Raw genomic sequence first — 15,223 nt, 5'->3', positions numbered from 1 at the left:
TTGCTGCAGGCTGAACACCACAGAAGCAGCGAGGCCAGATTAATATAATCTTCAACATACTACAATCCAAGGTCCTGGTGCATAATAAACTGGGGAAAACTTTGTGGGGACCCTTGAAGCCTTCTAAACACTTTATTAACCTGAAGGCTACTTACTTTTTTTGGAGCCCCAAATATTTGAGCTATAGGTTAAAACTGGGAGACATTTCCTCTTATAAACTTCTAAAAAGGAGTTAAGTGGCTTCTTACTAATAGGTAACGCCACATTAGATATACACCTAACACAATTAAGAGAGAGTAATTTTGCTTTGGCTACACACGGAAACCAAGAGCTTGTGAATCAAGGATGTCCGAGGTATGAAAATTCATTAATTTGTTATTATGAGTTTGTCAATAATGGACAGAGTCTGCGGGCCACATGTATCAAGCATTTTTGCATTCACAAATAGGCCAATTCTCAGAATCGGCCCATTTGCAAAAAATGCTTTTCACATGTATCAAACCCTGATGTCCGATTCAGTAACCTGTTACTGAATCACAAAATGGGTTTGCGATTTGGTATTTGGAAGGGGCGTGTTTAGGGCATCTCTTCCTAATACCGAATCTCAGTGGTATTTAGGATTATTTAGTGACTGTGAAAACAGTCACAAAACATTCACATTTTACCACTGACTTCAAGTTGGTTATAACCCATTCGCAAACGGGAAGGGGTCCCAAAGGGACTCCTTTGTGAATGTGCGCAAAGGGCAGGCAGTGGTCCCAAATGAACTATTCATTTTTTTTATCAAAACGCAAACTGTTTTCCTTTAAGGAAAATGTGCTGCATTAAAAAAAAAAAGATTGCTTTATTTAAAAGCAATCACGAACATGGTGGTATGCTGACCCCAGCAGGCCACAATGCCTGTGATTTTAGCGATTCCTAGGGGAACGCAAATTGCAACCTACCTCATTAATATTAATGAGTTAGGTCGATTTACGACCCCCTACGAATTGCTAAATCAAACTCTTGGAGTTTCATACATTTGTAACAGCGATTACCTGATGACAATTTGCAGAAAATCGCAATTATGTCATCGCTAATACAAATGTTGATACATGTAGCCCTGCAGTTTAAGGATCCTAGAGCCACAGGCTATTATGAAAGTTTTGTTAGCATTAACCTCTAGTCTCAAAGATGCTATAAAGCCAATATAGCCCTTGTTAGAGATTGGTTTTCTGGTTGGCAGAGGTATGTACTCTGTCAAAGCAGGAACCACAATCCTAGTCAGGGTAAGTCAGATACATACCCTAAATTAACCTGTGTTCACCCTCTGGTAGCTTGGTGCAGAGCAGTCAAACTTGACTTAAGCATGTAAAGTATTTGTGCAATACTTCAAAAGAGCAAAACAGTGAGAACACCGCACAAAAAGATACCACACCTGACTAGAAGAACAGAGCTTAATTTAATGAGCTAATCAAGACCAAAACAACAAAAATCCAATAAGTAGAGCCAGTTATGAATTTTTAAAGAATGAACAGAAATATAGTTTCTAAAAGCATAATATACCCTCCTGCGTAAAGCGCACTCCCTGCAACAGATTTGTTTCCGCAACCAGATGCCCTACCTATACTGGGTCCTTTCAGCAATTACCCAACAGAAGCGCAGATCCTTTCGGCCCATCACAGAAGTCCTCAGACAGCGTAACATCCCTTACTCCTGGGGCCACCAGTTCCGCCTAGTGTTCCGGCACGATGGTAAACCATTTCAGCTTTGCTCTCTGCTGGAAGCTAGCAAGCTCCTCGGGATCACCCTCCCGGAAGACACGGATAAGGGGGCTCTCATTCAGATCAAGGTTCTGGAGATGGGAGACCTCAGTGGAGGCAGCAGAGGCGGCGTCGAAGGGCCCACCAACCAGATCCTGCAGTGACTAAGATGGAGCAGCAGGCAGCTCTGGAGGCGTTACCAGGGGCTTTGGCCAAGCATTGACTGACTAAGAACTCCTGGTTATATGGCTGTATCCTTTCTTTATTATGCTTGGGCGGAGGGGGGAGGAGGGAAGAGCTGATTCTGGCCACTTTGATCATCCCTGGATGACGGAAAATGTTTGAATTTTGAACCATTTTCCGCGCCGGTTGCGCTTATTGGGGTTTCTTCTTTTTTATTCCTTTCCCTTTTTGGTTGGGGTTTCTTCTTTCTCCTTACATCCTCCGCCCTCTTTCCCTTCTTCCTAGCCTGGGGCTTTCCGTGGCTCATGGGGCACTTTCCCCTTCTAACCACTGAGTTGCTGTTGTATGTGGAATGCATGTGGCGGCGCAATGGTCCTGATACTACAGGGACTCCCCTGTGGTGTACACCCCCCCTCCTGGTTTGAATGCCACCTCCCTCTATTAGAATCCTCACTCTCAACATGAGGGGCCTTAACAACCCGATTAAACGGAGGGCACTCTTTTCTTATCTTGAGGGTACGGGCGGATATCTGTCTCCTTCAGATAACTCACCTTCTTGCCAAAGACTGTCACAGGCATAGGTCCTGTTCTTTTCCAACCCAATATTACTCTTCCGGACCTGAAAAGAAGGCTGGGTTAGCCATCTTGGTTTTGAGAAATTTTCCAGGACGGGCGGCACAAAAGGTGGCTGAAATACGAGGCAGGCTCCTCACATACCAATTCATTGTAGGGGGACGTACATTCCTGGTGGGCTCCAGTTACGCACCCAATAACGGCCAGGAACGCTTCTTAGGTGAAGCACTGATGGATACTGATCGGGGGGGACCTCAATTTACTGTTTGACAATGTCAAGGACCGTTCTGCACAACGCACTAGCCAAGTCGGTTCCCTTTCACCGACCAGACATGCCAACTTACACAACCTTGGCCTCATAGACCTCTGGCGACATTTCCAGCCGGATATGAGGGACTTTTCCTTTTATTCCAATGCACATAAAACATACATCAGACTAGATTACTTTTTGGGCACCATTCCCATCCTAGATATTGCATTCTCAGCTGATATACTAGTGGCGACCCTTTCTGACCACTCTCCTGTGGTACTCACCCTAGCCTTCCCGCAAGCACACCCCACGCTAGACACTGGCGCTTTAGAAACGCTCTCCTACACCGCCAAGACACGGTCACACGCATACAGCAGACGATAAACGATTATTTGCGGCACAACGATAACTCAGACACTGTACTCTCCACTAGATGGGCGGCCCTCAAAGTGGTCATAAGAGGCAAAGTGATTGCCCTATTTATTGGCTGACAATAAGGAGCCCCAGAGAAAGAGAGAGGAATTGACTCCTAGAGTGCGCGAGTTGGAGCTGAAGCACCACTGCACCGGGGCACCACGGGTATGGAAACAGTTAAAGGCAGCCAGAGTGCAGCTGACGGCCATAGATAGGGATAGGGCAGAATACGCGCTTGCAACACTCCTATGTGGGGGGGCAAGTGTGGGTGGTTACTCGTGCACAAGTTATGTGAGGCCCGACAATGAGATGGAGTCCGGGAGGTCAGGGGTTCCTCAGGAGCACACTACACGGATGACTCGGCCATTGCCGAGACATTCTGGGAATTTGATGCACAGCTCTATGCTGAGCAGCCCTTGGTGGCAACGGACATTGACTCTTATCTGCCACAGGATAGTCTTCCTAGCTTGACACCCTGACCAGGCAGGCCACATTCAAAGAGAGATCAGGGTCGAGGAGGTCATAGCCTCCATAGCCCGCTTGAAATTAGGTTAATCGCCTTGCCCCGACGGCTACACTGCAGCCTTTTATAAGGAATTTTGCACCACGCTGGCCCCCCTCCTCACTCGGCTCTCCTTCGCCGAGCCGGGCCGGGCTCTCCTTCGCCGAACCGGGAGCAATCCCTGCATCCATGTTAGAGGCAGCAGTAGTCGTTATTCCGAAGCAGGGGAAGGATAAAACGTTATGTGGGTCATACCGACCTATTTCACTGTTAAACATTGACTTGAAACTGTACACTGTGATTTTGGCCGCCCGCCTAAGCCCACATAAGCAGGGACCAGTGGACCCTGATCAGGCTGGTTTTATACCGCAGCGCCAGACGAGTGATAACACCAAAAGAGTCACACACCTGATTGAAAAGGCTTCCCGTATCCACAGAGAATACATGCTGTTGACGGCAGATGCGGAGAAAGCTTTAGACCGCGTCCACTGGCCATATGTAGAGCAGACACTGATACATGCTGGTATCCGAGAGAAGATGCAAACGCACATCTTAAATTGCTATTGTTTCCCCAATGCTACAGTCCGAGTGAATGGCCACACCCCAACACCGTTCCCTATCAGTAGGGGCACTAGACAAGGGTTCCCTCTGTTACCCCTGCTCTTTGCACTTTACATGGAGCCTTTCACTCAGAGGGTCTGAGATCGTCCCCAGATCACTGGTATTCGCTTTGGTGGGGATAGCCATGCGGTAAGCCTTTACGCAGATGATGTGCTGGCCACATTCACACACCCTGCGACCGCCTTAGGAAGTTTCTTGGAAGAACTAGAGACTTTCGGGAAGGCCTCCGGCTTTAAAATCAATCTCACGAAATCCGTGGCGCTCGGTTCATCCCTACCAAAGGCTGTATTGACGGACCTTCAGTTCCATTATCCACTGCAATGGTCCGATGAATCGGTTCCTTACCTTGGCATACAGCTGGCTCCGACTCTACAAACTATGAGACAAATTAATTATTCCCTCTTGCAGACACACATTCAGGCTGCGTTGCTGAAATGGAAACGATACCCAATATCGTGGATGGGGCGTTTCGCGGCCATCAAAATGACCATTCTTCCCATGCTTTTGTATCTTTTTCAGACCCTACTCCTCCCACCCCCTACCGGTTGGTTGCAAAGGATCCAGTCTGACCTTTCCTCCTTCATCTGGCAGGGGTGCAAGCCGAGAATGAAGCAGCTGGTGAGCTTCCTTCCTCCACACGAAGGAGGCCCGGGGTCCCAGACCTAGCATTCTACTACAATGCCACTTAACTGCGGTACCTGGTTGAATGGAGTAGAGTGGAATCTGAGAAACATTGGCTTTTTCAGGACCGGGCCGTTGCAGGCACGTCTCTAATGAAGATTCCCTTTATGCCCAAACACCATCGACCGCTCAACCTATGCGCTTCTCATGTAACAAGCTCCATCCTAAAGGTTTTAGACCAGGTCAATATACGGCAAGCCCATACCACATTCCCATCCCCACTCACCTCCTTTGTGGATCACCCAGATTTCGGACCCGGTGTTGGCCCTCAGGCCTACGCATGGTGGAGAGAGGCAGGTTGCCGCATCCTAGACCAATTGTTCCACAGAGGGGACGTTATTCCCTTTCCGCAAATTCGCGCCGACCATGGTCTCCCTGAATCATAACACATGCACTACCAACAGGTCCGACACCGGGCCCTACATCCTGACAACCGGGCGCAAGCATTGCGGCTTCTCACTCCCTATGAGGGTTGGCTCATCACAAGACCCTCTGATAAGGAACTGATCTCCGATCTCTACAAAATGCTCTTATTTAGATACACGCACAATTACCACGCTGGTCGGGCGAGATGGGAGAGATATCTTGGACGTGACCTTAGCTCCCGGGAATGGGACAGAGCATGTTATAGGGCCCGCCACACAGCTACGCACATAGGCCTGACTGAAACTTTCACCAAACTTGTATACCACTAGTACTACACACCAGAGAGATTACACCAAGCTGACCTGACTCATAGCTCTGACTGTTGGAGGGGCTGCGGACAGAAAGGCTCCTTGGTTTATCTCTTATGGGAATGCCCACACATTCAACCCGACTGGACACATGTACTTGACGAGATTGACAAACACTTGGACACGGAACTCCCCCAGTTCCCTTCATACGCCCTGCTGGGAGTGCCCAATCCTATCACTTACCCCTTGAAATCCCATAGGGGGAAACAAATAGCCATTGCTCTTGGTATGGCTACAGAGAACATACTCATACACTGGAAAACTGCCCAGGTTCCCACACACACTGGGTGGTATCACCGTTGCTGGCACGTGTTGGGCATGGAAAATATCTCCCTCACCATGGCCAGCAAAGGTTTTTCATTCAGCGTGCTTTGGCAACCATTTTTAGCTCTTTTAGCCCCTGAATTTAGAGAACTGTATTGCCCTAAATATCTATGCCTATTACACCTTACTACTCCAGATCCCCATGCATGACTCACTTCAGCCCCACCTAGAACACACTGGCCCACATCAAGCTGGGTGGAAATAGAGATCTCCGAGAGGGCGAAGAGTGGTTTCCCTCCCCTTTTCTGTTTCTTCACTATTTTGCTTTTTGTCCTTTCGTTGGGGTGGGCCGGGGGGGGGGTCGGGGGGTGCGGGCTAGTGTTTTTTTTTCTATATTGGAAGTCACATGTCGTTTTGCATTTCAATTTGAACCTGTTGAGTCCTGTGTGACTCACTTACTATGCACCTTTCCTTTGTGAGGCTCCATATCAATAAAAAGATTTAAGCCTAAAAGCATAATGTGCCATATAGGAATATCTGGTTAGACTAGACCGGGTCAAATCCAAAGATTCAGCCCGAGCTCGATTGAGCGTAGGTAGGTTACATTCCATGGTAAGTCCCGCTAAAGTATTATCTTCTCAAAAATTGTGCCAAGAGTCCCATTTGCTGGGAAGTGGTTCTACGGGAGCAAGGAGAGCATCACTGGGGGTGGTCCGCTGGGCACAAAGAGCCACTGCATATCATGGACAGCCAGGCTAGAGCTTCGCATTTGTCAGTGGTGATGCTTACTGTGCAAAGAGACAAACGTGTCCACATTCCAGCTGATCCTTTGTGCAAGCGGCCTGGTTCTGGACTGAACTTGTCCAATCATGAGCCCAAAAGCTTGATTTAAAGAGCTGTAGATCCACCCAAGGGCCCAGGGACATGAGAGTTGCCTGTTGGCGTCAGAGACTCGTAGAAAACAGGAGCTGTGGGGAGCCTAATATGTCTGTTAGGCTCAAATCAGGATGCTGGCAGACTAGCCCTCTGAGTCCCTCTAGGATCCTGGGCAATGTTCCATCTAATTATTTTTCTTGTTGTGTGGCAATGCAGTGTTCGTGAGCACTCTTCTGAGGGGTATGCGCAACAGACACGTACCTCAGCCACTATGCGTACGAGTGTGCTACTTCGCTGACACTGAGAGGCAACATATCTCCTACCTTTTGTTTTAAATAAATGGGGTTAAGGTAAAATTTAAACCCTTTCATTTAAACTACTTTTGCTAGAAAGCCAAGTTTGTAGGGATCATGATATAAACCAACCCTTCACACCTGCTATCATATCTCAATGGGCTAATGTATCTGCTGTAGAAATGCACTTTGCAATACGCTGGCCATATGTTGAAATACCTTAATGGGCTGTCTAAGATTCTCGTCCTTCTAAGATGAATTTAACCATTACCTTTAAGGATGAATATGCAGTGCTCCCTATCACAGCTGTACTGTTATGCTTTTTAAAATGTTGGTTTATGGCATATGCGTATTTTCTCCTTGCCCCACCACAATTCTAAGATGCTACCAGACAAAGGTAGACCTCTGCAGCAGCACCCAAAGTTGTCCCCCTTTTAACTTTACAGGTTAATCTGGTCGATGACAGTATTGATTTGAAAGAGACACATCCCTTTCTTGTACCACAACAGACTGATCCCCTGTATCCTAGATGTAAATGCAGTGTGTGGTTATCCTATTCTTTGGTTCTTGACCCATCATCGATTATGGGGCTGGCTGTGTTTCTTTACAACTAGTGGTGCTGTGAAGCATGACCTGACTATAGTATTGGAATACCACTGATGTTATTGTTCTGGAAGTCATGCTTCACATCATAGTCTGACTGTGGTGCTTCTGCAACTGATGAAGTACTGGACTGACTGGTATGCGTGAATACTCATGCAATGTAAATAATTGCCATATTGCAGTGCTTCAAATACTGGGCCATTATTGGCCTGGCTCTGGTGCTTCACATCCTGGGAAAGTACAGGCCAGTGTGTGTCGATTTACAGATTAAGTAGGTTATGGAAACTGTTCTAGGTGTGGTGCTTCACCTTTTGGCTTAATACTGGCCTGGTTACAGTGCCTTACATTAATGGACTCACTGGCCTGGCTACGGTGCTGTACATTCTGGTCCATTACAGGAATTGAACCGATTATAGTGATGCTTCACATACTGAGTCACTGTGAATGTAGACATTGTTATGCTGCTTCAAACACTTTGGAGTAGTGAAAACTGCTTTGCTTATGGTGCCGTATTCATGGGTGGAATGCAGTGGCGTAGATAGCCCTTTGGCAGCCCCCCACAGTCCTTGCAGTTTGCCGCTTGTGGTCACATTGAAGAGCTGGGGGTGCTTGCGAGATTCCGCCAATTGCCGCCCCATGACAGTCGCATTAGAGAGTGCAGGGGGTTGCTGCGGATTGACATCCCAAGACGGCAGGTAAGAGCTGGAGGAGGCCACTGCCACCAAAACTCAGCGGACCGTCCCCCCTCCCCAACCCCCCTTGCTACACCACTGGTACAATGGGGAAATTGGCATGACAAGGGACAATGCAGACAGTGGCATCCTGTCACTAGCCACAACCTGTAGGGTAATTCTTCTGTGTGGTGCCCAATTCATGAACATCAGCAATCTGCAGGTACTGAATGACCAAAACTACCTTCAGCAACAGCCATTAGCAATATTAACAGCTACTTGGTCATGACACAAACACCCTACTAAACTCAACGAGCAGCAATGGCCTGAGTATGAATGATTGTGCCTGATTGGTTACATATTGGAGAGAAGCAATCATACTTATCTCGCACATCCTTAAATATTTGAGAATCACTGGTGTCATTTCTCTTTTCAAAGTGTATTTGAAGGTGATTTTTTCTGAAAGAGAACCACGCTGGATATAGTAGGCCCTGCTTTTCCTGCAGCACTCATCTATACCCGATTATGCATACATTGTTTTTTAATTAAATACACGGCTGCTTCTTTAGAGCCACTTAACATAACTATGCCTGCTTTATCTTGTTGCAGCTCTTGGAATAATGTAATATTTAAATGCTTGCCTCTCAGAACTGCCAGAAATCCATTGGTTTTAAACCCTATATCATAAAATTGTGTTTTAAACGTCACCATGTTGTTCTTCTGTTTTTCCCAAACTTCCTTGGGGAGAGGCTCTTTATCTATATTCCTGGGAGAATGTCAGTCTTACTCATTACATTGATTTGATAAACTTCAGGGCTGGTGTAAAAGAATATTTACAGGGCTGATTTGGATATCCATTCTAGCACTGTGTACATTAAATAATGCACTAAGTGACATTAAAAGTATTAGGGGTCTATTTACTAAGATTTTATGCTGTGTTGCAAATCGAAGGAATTTTTTTTTAACCTATTTACTTTCCAGGGCTAAACTAACTTAGCACCCAGGGGGCTAACCATGGTTAATTCATGGGCGTTCCAATGCAACCACCAAAGCTTTCTGAAGCTAAGCCCTCTTTACGTAAAAATGGAGACAGGACCCATTTCAAGCAGGCTCTATGAAGCAGAAGTGTTTTCTTTTATTCTTCCTTTTCCGATTTTGTATGTGTGCTGCACTATATAGCACACATACAAAGTAGAAACAGCTGAAAGTTAGTCCGAGCATAATATTTTTTACTGGAAATCTATCCGTCCAGTATAAAACCTATGCTTGACTCACGCAGACATGTTGCACTGTGGTGCAAAGGTGTAAGCACTGCGAATAGCAGTTGATTTCAGTGCCAGAACTAGGGAGAGTTAAGGAGAGTGCAATATATTTATGTTAATGTGGCAGTCTCCTTTTCCCTTCTTCTCGTGCAATGCAGCACAGCTTTTTTTGCCTGCTGCGTTGCTTGAGATTTTAGTAAATCTGCCCCTTAGTTTCCAAACATGAACTTAAAATCATTTTCTAAGTCCTCCATGCAAATATGATGATGACATTAAGTCAACAAGTAGACAAGTAGACAAGCCTTGATGCCCCCTGGGTTAAGTTTGCGCAATATAAATAAACTTTCATTCATTCATTCATTCTTTCACAAGTTAGTTTGTCTTTCGCATTCTATATACACAAAACATTAATTTTATATATATTTTTATATATGGAGTAATGTTATTCTTTTATTAAACCATACATGTGAGGTTTTAGTATAGCATACATCATGAACAGTGCTTTGAGACACTCATGAGTGAGAAGTTGTGTTTCGTAAGGTTACTGATGGGTTGATTAATGAACTGAAAATTACTTAAACGTGTCCTCAGATTCGGCATCATGATAAACGAGGATCTGGGAAGCAAAACGATTTTCCTAAGATCACAGGTCAAACACGGAAGCTGGGATTTGGCTGCATGTTTATTTTTCAGAAATTGTGCTCTTCAGCTTCTGCTGGAATATTTTTTTTTATCTCTTCATTTAACACAGAAGAAAAGGCTTGGGTTTCGTTATTTCTGTTCAGGAAGTACATTAATATGTGCTTAGAACCTTACATGTTAAATTAACTTGATATAAGAAGTCTTTCCAAAGAACAAGGCTAATTCCAAAAGAATTTAGACTAAGTTTTGTTTTGAAATCACCCAGATTTAAACAGACTGATAGGAGAAGTGGTTTCACACCTGAATGTTCACATTAGCAAAACAACAACATGTAAAGCAATCCCACGAAGTTTGTTTTCTTGAAAAAAATCATTCTGAGCGATACCTTTGTTTCAGTGCTAGAATGCACATCTTATTAATTTAAATGACAAAAATAAGATAAACTATGAAGCACATCTACTGTGGGGGCTGAAAGCACAGCTTGAAAACTGAGCTTTTTCCAAGAAGCAAAAGCTTTCTGTAGATTTTATTTTTATTTCTTTTAAAGGTTTTATATAGTGCTGGCTAGAACCGGAGGTATCAGAGCGCTTTACATGAGTTTCAGACCATAGTTACTGGTTACATTGTTACAAAGGGGACACAGTTATTAGAGCATAGCAACATAGTTACATGTTAGGTCGAGACAAGCAATAAGGATAATATGCGTAAGGGAAAAAGCAGGCAAGGGGAGAGATTCAGGGGAGGGCGGGTAGGAGCAGGGGAAGTAGACAGCGAATGAAGGAGGGAAATGGGAGGGGGAGGGTGACAGGGGCACAAACTGGTAGACGAGTAATAGCTGCATCCAATGTCCAGTAAGCTGTGATCCCAGGGGAAGTGGTATCATTCCCCCAGCTCAGTTGCGAGAGTCTCCGTTTATGCAGTGGACTCTCTCAGAGGGGTCACTGAGACTCCAAGGCCTACCTACTGGATCCTTCCCCAAAAAGGGGAGATGGCGTGCTTTGACAAGGGGTGACATACAATACCTCAACTGTGAGTGGCTCCTTTGGCGCTGTGGACTCTCTCAGAGGGATCACTGGGACTCCAAAGTATAAGTAATTGGATCTTTCCCCGACAAATTGAGAAGGAGTGCTTAGTTAAAGGGCACACGGGAGGGGGGCTAGGCGTCGTAGCAGGCAAGGGGAGAGATTAAGAGGAGAGGGGATAGGGGCAGAGGAAGTAGACAAAGAATGAAAGAGGGAAAGCGGTAGGGGAGGGTGAGAGAGAGCATGAAAGAGGGGGTGAAGGGGGCACAAACCGGTAAACTGTAAGGTCCGGTAAGCTGTGATCCCAGGGAAAGTGGTATCGTTTGTACTGCTCGGTCGTCCAAGTCTGAAGTGCGGCTCTCAACATTGTCCAGTCTCTTGTCATGGCGGTCAATGCGCTCACCCATTCCATCAAGTTGCTTGTCAAGGGAGTCAAATCTGGTGTTGAGCACCTTGAATCCGGAGCGTAGTTCTAATAGCATGGCTCAGTTGTTCGGAGGTACAGAGCTGCCGGTTGCGCCAGGTGCTGATTCTGCCGACATTGAGGTGGGTTGCCAGGCTGTCGTCTTTGGAATGTGGTTGAAGTTGAGTTGTTTTTTGCTTGGGATCTTTCCGCACCATTCCCAGCAGGCGTAGTAAGCTCTCGTCGGGTGGCTGTTAGTGATGCGATAGATGGCTCAAAGCGTAGAGTAGTGTGTGCTTATTTTGTAGCAGGCATGTTGATCAGCTTTCTGGCTCCTCCAGTGACTGATCCTGCTGGTCAAAAGACTTGTTGCCCCTGAGTTTCTCTAGCCGTGCCCCTTGGGTTGATTTGGGGCGCTGTGTCTTACCACCAGGTGGGGATGAGCGCCCCAGTGCAATGTGCCGGTGTCTATAAGCCCCCGGCTGTACTCCAGCTTAGTGTCACGTTATGGGCATTTGCCGCCCTCAAGGTAGCCTGCTCAACATTTGCTGCACGTTATGGAGTGATTTACCTCAATTCTTGTAGTGCAGCGAAATTAGTGAATTATGACTCTGCCCAGAGCAGTGCGGGCGAGTTAGTGGTGTACCCACTGTTCCTTACAGCACCCTTTTCACATGGAAGAAGGGCACCCAGGCTCCAGCAGTTGCAGAAGCAGCAGCTCGATTCTTTACACCCTTGCTGCCCTCCCAATAGCCCCCGCCAGATAAACTCCCTGCAGGTCTCTCACATTCATCGAGACCTCCGCAGCTCAGCATGTCCAGGCTCTGCCGCCCCGCCCAGCGCCGAACACAGACTTGAGCCAATTCCTGTGGGGGGCTGTTGTTCTAAGTCCCTCCTGTTGAGCGGCATTAGAAACAGTTTTCGGTGAGCACGCTGGATGCTGCACATGCCGTATTCTTTGATGCTTTGTTTGATTTGTGCTCAAGCTTCACTTAGCACAGCAGAATTACCCTTTTGTTATGCATGCTCCAGAAGGGCCTCCTGCGTGCAGAAAAAATGCAGCCTGCACAGCTGCCCAGGAGTGCAGCTTAGAGGGAACTGTGGTCCTGGATTCAAGATGAATGAAATGAATGAATGAAAAGCAATTTTTATCGCGCAACTAAGCCCGATGGGCATCAAGGCGCATAACCAAAAGATACCAGCTATTAAGGAATACTCCTATTGTGGATAGGCCTTGACGAAGCACCAGGTTTTGAGCGCCTTTTTAAAAGAGGATAAAGAGGGCTGAATCTTAATATCTTGGGGGAGCGAATTCCACAGCTTGGGGGCAACAATGGAAAATGCTCTATTACCCCAGCGTACCCTTTTGGCACGAGGTACAACCAGCAGGTTCATCTCAGCAGATCTAAGAGATCTACCTGGCTGATAACGAGTCAGCAGAGCGCTTAAAGGATCCGAAGACCTTTCCGACAGAGCTCTATAGACTAGGCAAAGAATCTTAAAAGAGATCCTCAAATGAATAGGGAGCCAATGAAGAGTCTTTCTAGCCATAGTGGCAGAGGAAGCATAGGGAAGTGCCAGAACAAATCGGGCAGCGGCATTTTGTACGACCTGTAGTCGATGAATGAGCCCCTTGTTGGTATCTGCATAGAGTGCGTTGCAGTAATCCAACCTGGAGCCCACCAATGCCACTACCATCTGTTTCCGGGCTGGGAGAGAGAGATAGTGAAGAATTCTCCTGAGAATTTTTATGACCCCCCAACAAGTGGCAACCGTGCGATTAACCTGTAGAGTAATGGACAGTGAGGTGTCAAAAATTACGCCAAGATTTCTGGCTGACTGGGAAGGAGATGGACAGGTTCCCAGCGCAGACGGCCACCACTCATTAGACCAGATATCCTGGTCTTTGCCAAAGACCAGGATCTCAGTTTTGTCACCATTCAACTTCAGGGAATTCTGAAGCATCCAGTCAGATACTGTCTGCATACAGATCCTGAAGTTGGTGGCGGATGTAGAAACTGAGTGGGCTAGTGACACCATGATTTGAGTGTCATCGGCGTATGACACCACTTCCATCCCCTGAGATTTTACTAACCTTGCCAGGGGTGCGACATAAATGTTAAATAGGGTCGGACTAACAGCCGACCCTTGGGGCACCCCACACTGCAAGGATTTAGCAGGGGAAAGAAATTCGCCAAGCTTGACTCTCTGCTCTCTATGCTGTAAAAAAGAGTGCAGAAGGTTAAGAGCCGCACCGGAAATCCCTGCCTCCCTCAGCCGAGATGTTAAAATAGAGGGAGACAGGGTATCAAACGCTGCGGTGAGGTCCAGAAGGACCAACACTGTGGTTTGGCCAGAGTCTATCTTCATACGGATGTTATTTACCACCATAGTCAGAGCAGACTCCGTACTATGTGCTTTCCGGAAATCATGCTGGGATCTGTCGAGATACCCAGATGAATCCAGAAAGGTGGAAAGATGGCAATTGAGGTGAGACTCAAGTATTTTTGCGGGAGCGGGTAACAGTGAAATAGGTCTAAAATTTTTCAACTGTTCCGGGTCCAGCGTAGGCTTCTTAAGTAGCGGCTTCACTATCGCCCTCTTCCACACTAAAGGGAAGATACCTTGGGTTATAGAACCGTTCATCACCTCTAGAAGAGGTGGGAGCAGTGTGGATCTACAATCCTTCAGGATTTTCAAAGGACACGGATCAAGAGGGGATGAAGATTTAGTCCTATCAAGTAAATTCTCGAGTTCTTCCAGAGTGAGAAGCGGAAAGTCCGTTAGAGTGTTAGAGTGGTCTCAGCAGTCCATCTTTCTGGCAGACTATCCACAGATCCAGAGGTGTACTGAAGTTATGGCATCAAAGGTCCAGTACTTATATCAAGGTGAGCCTATGCAGTGGTGGAGGCTTCAAAGAAAGCTTTGAAGTGCACAGAGGTTCTCCCTTCCTGCCCTGACTTTAGACTCACTACAGGGGGTATGCAGTCCTTTGTGTGTGGACAGGACATAGCCTATTCAGGTGTAAGTGAGGCAGTGCTCAGCTTTGCCCCTCCATCAAGCAGTTAATGGCCCATTAAAGCCCATCAAGTCACACCTAAGCTCTCATTGTGTGTGGCTGTTTAGAGGGAATACACAACATCCAGCCCTCATATAACCCAGCTAGCATCAAATGGCTAACGTAGGTAAATGCTAACTTTATAAAAGTGGCACTTGCCAAACTGTAATTTAAAATTCAACTTCGCCATAAGTTGTGATTTTAAATTGTGACATCAAACTTGAAAATTGGAGAGATAGGCCTTGCTTTTCACTACCAAGACATGTAAAACTTAAAACCGCATGTCCTGCCTTTTCAAAACAATGCACCCTGCCCTGTGGGTTAGACAGAGCCTACCTAAGGGGTGATCATCTATTAGGAATTTTAGTTCCCTGGGTCTTTTAGAAAGCAAGACGGCATCTTCTGCGTAACTGTGCGCCCGGATGGACC

General features: G+C 46.4%; 1 protein-coding gene across 1 annotated transcript in view; it reads right to left on the bottom strand.

The window, feature by feature from the left end:
- Window positions 1–15,223, bottom strand: part of TMC1 (transmembrane channel like 1) — a 654,455-nt gene that overhangs the window by 561,015 nt on the left and 78,217 nt on the right. The gene's annotated exons all lie outside the window — the stretch shown is intronic.

Source organism: Lissotriton helveticus, chromosome 2_1, assembly GCF_964261635.1.
Source record: "Lissotriton helveticus chromosome 2_1, aLisHel1.1, whole genome shotgun sequence".
Lineage (NCBI taxonomy): Eukaryota > Metazoa > Chordata > Amphibia > Caudata > Salamandridae > Lissotriton > Lissotriton helveticus.
Note: the sequence above shows the minus strand (reverse complement) of the source record. Positions and strands in the feature narration are given on the sequence as shown.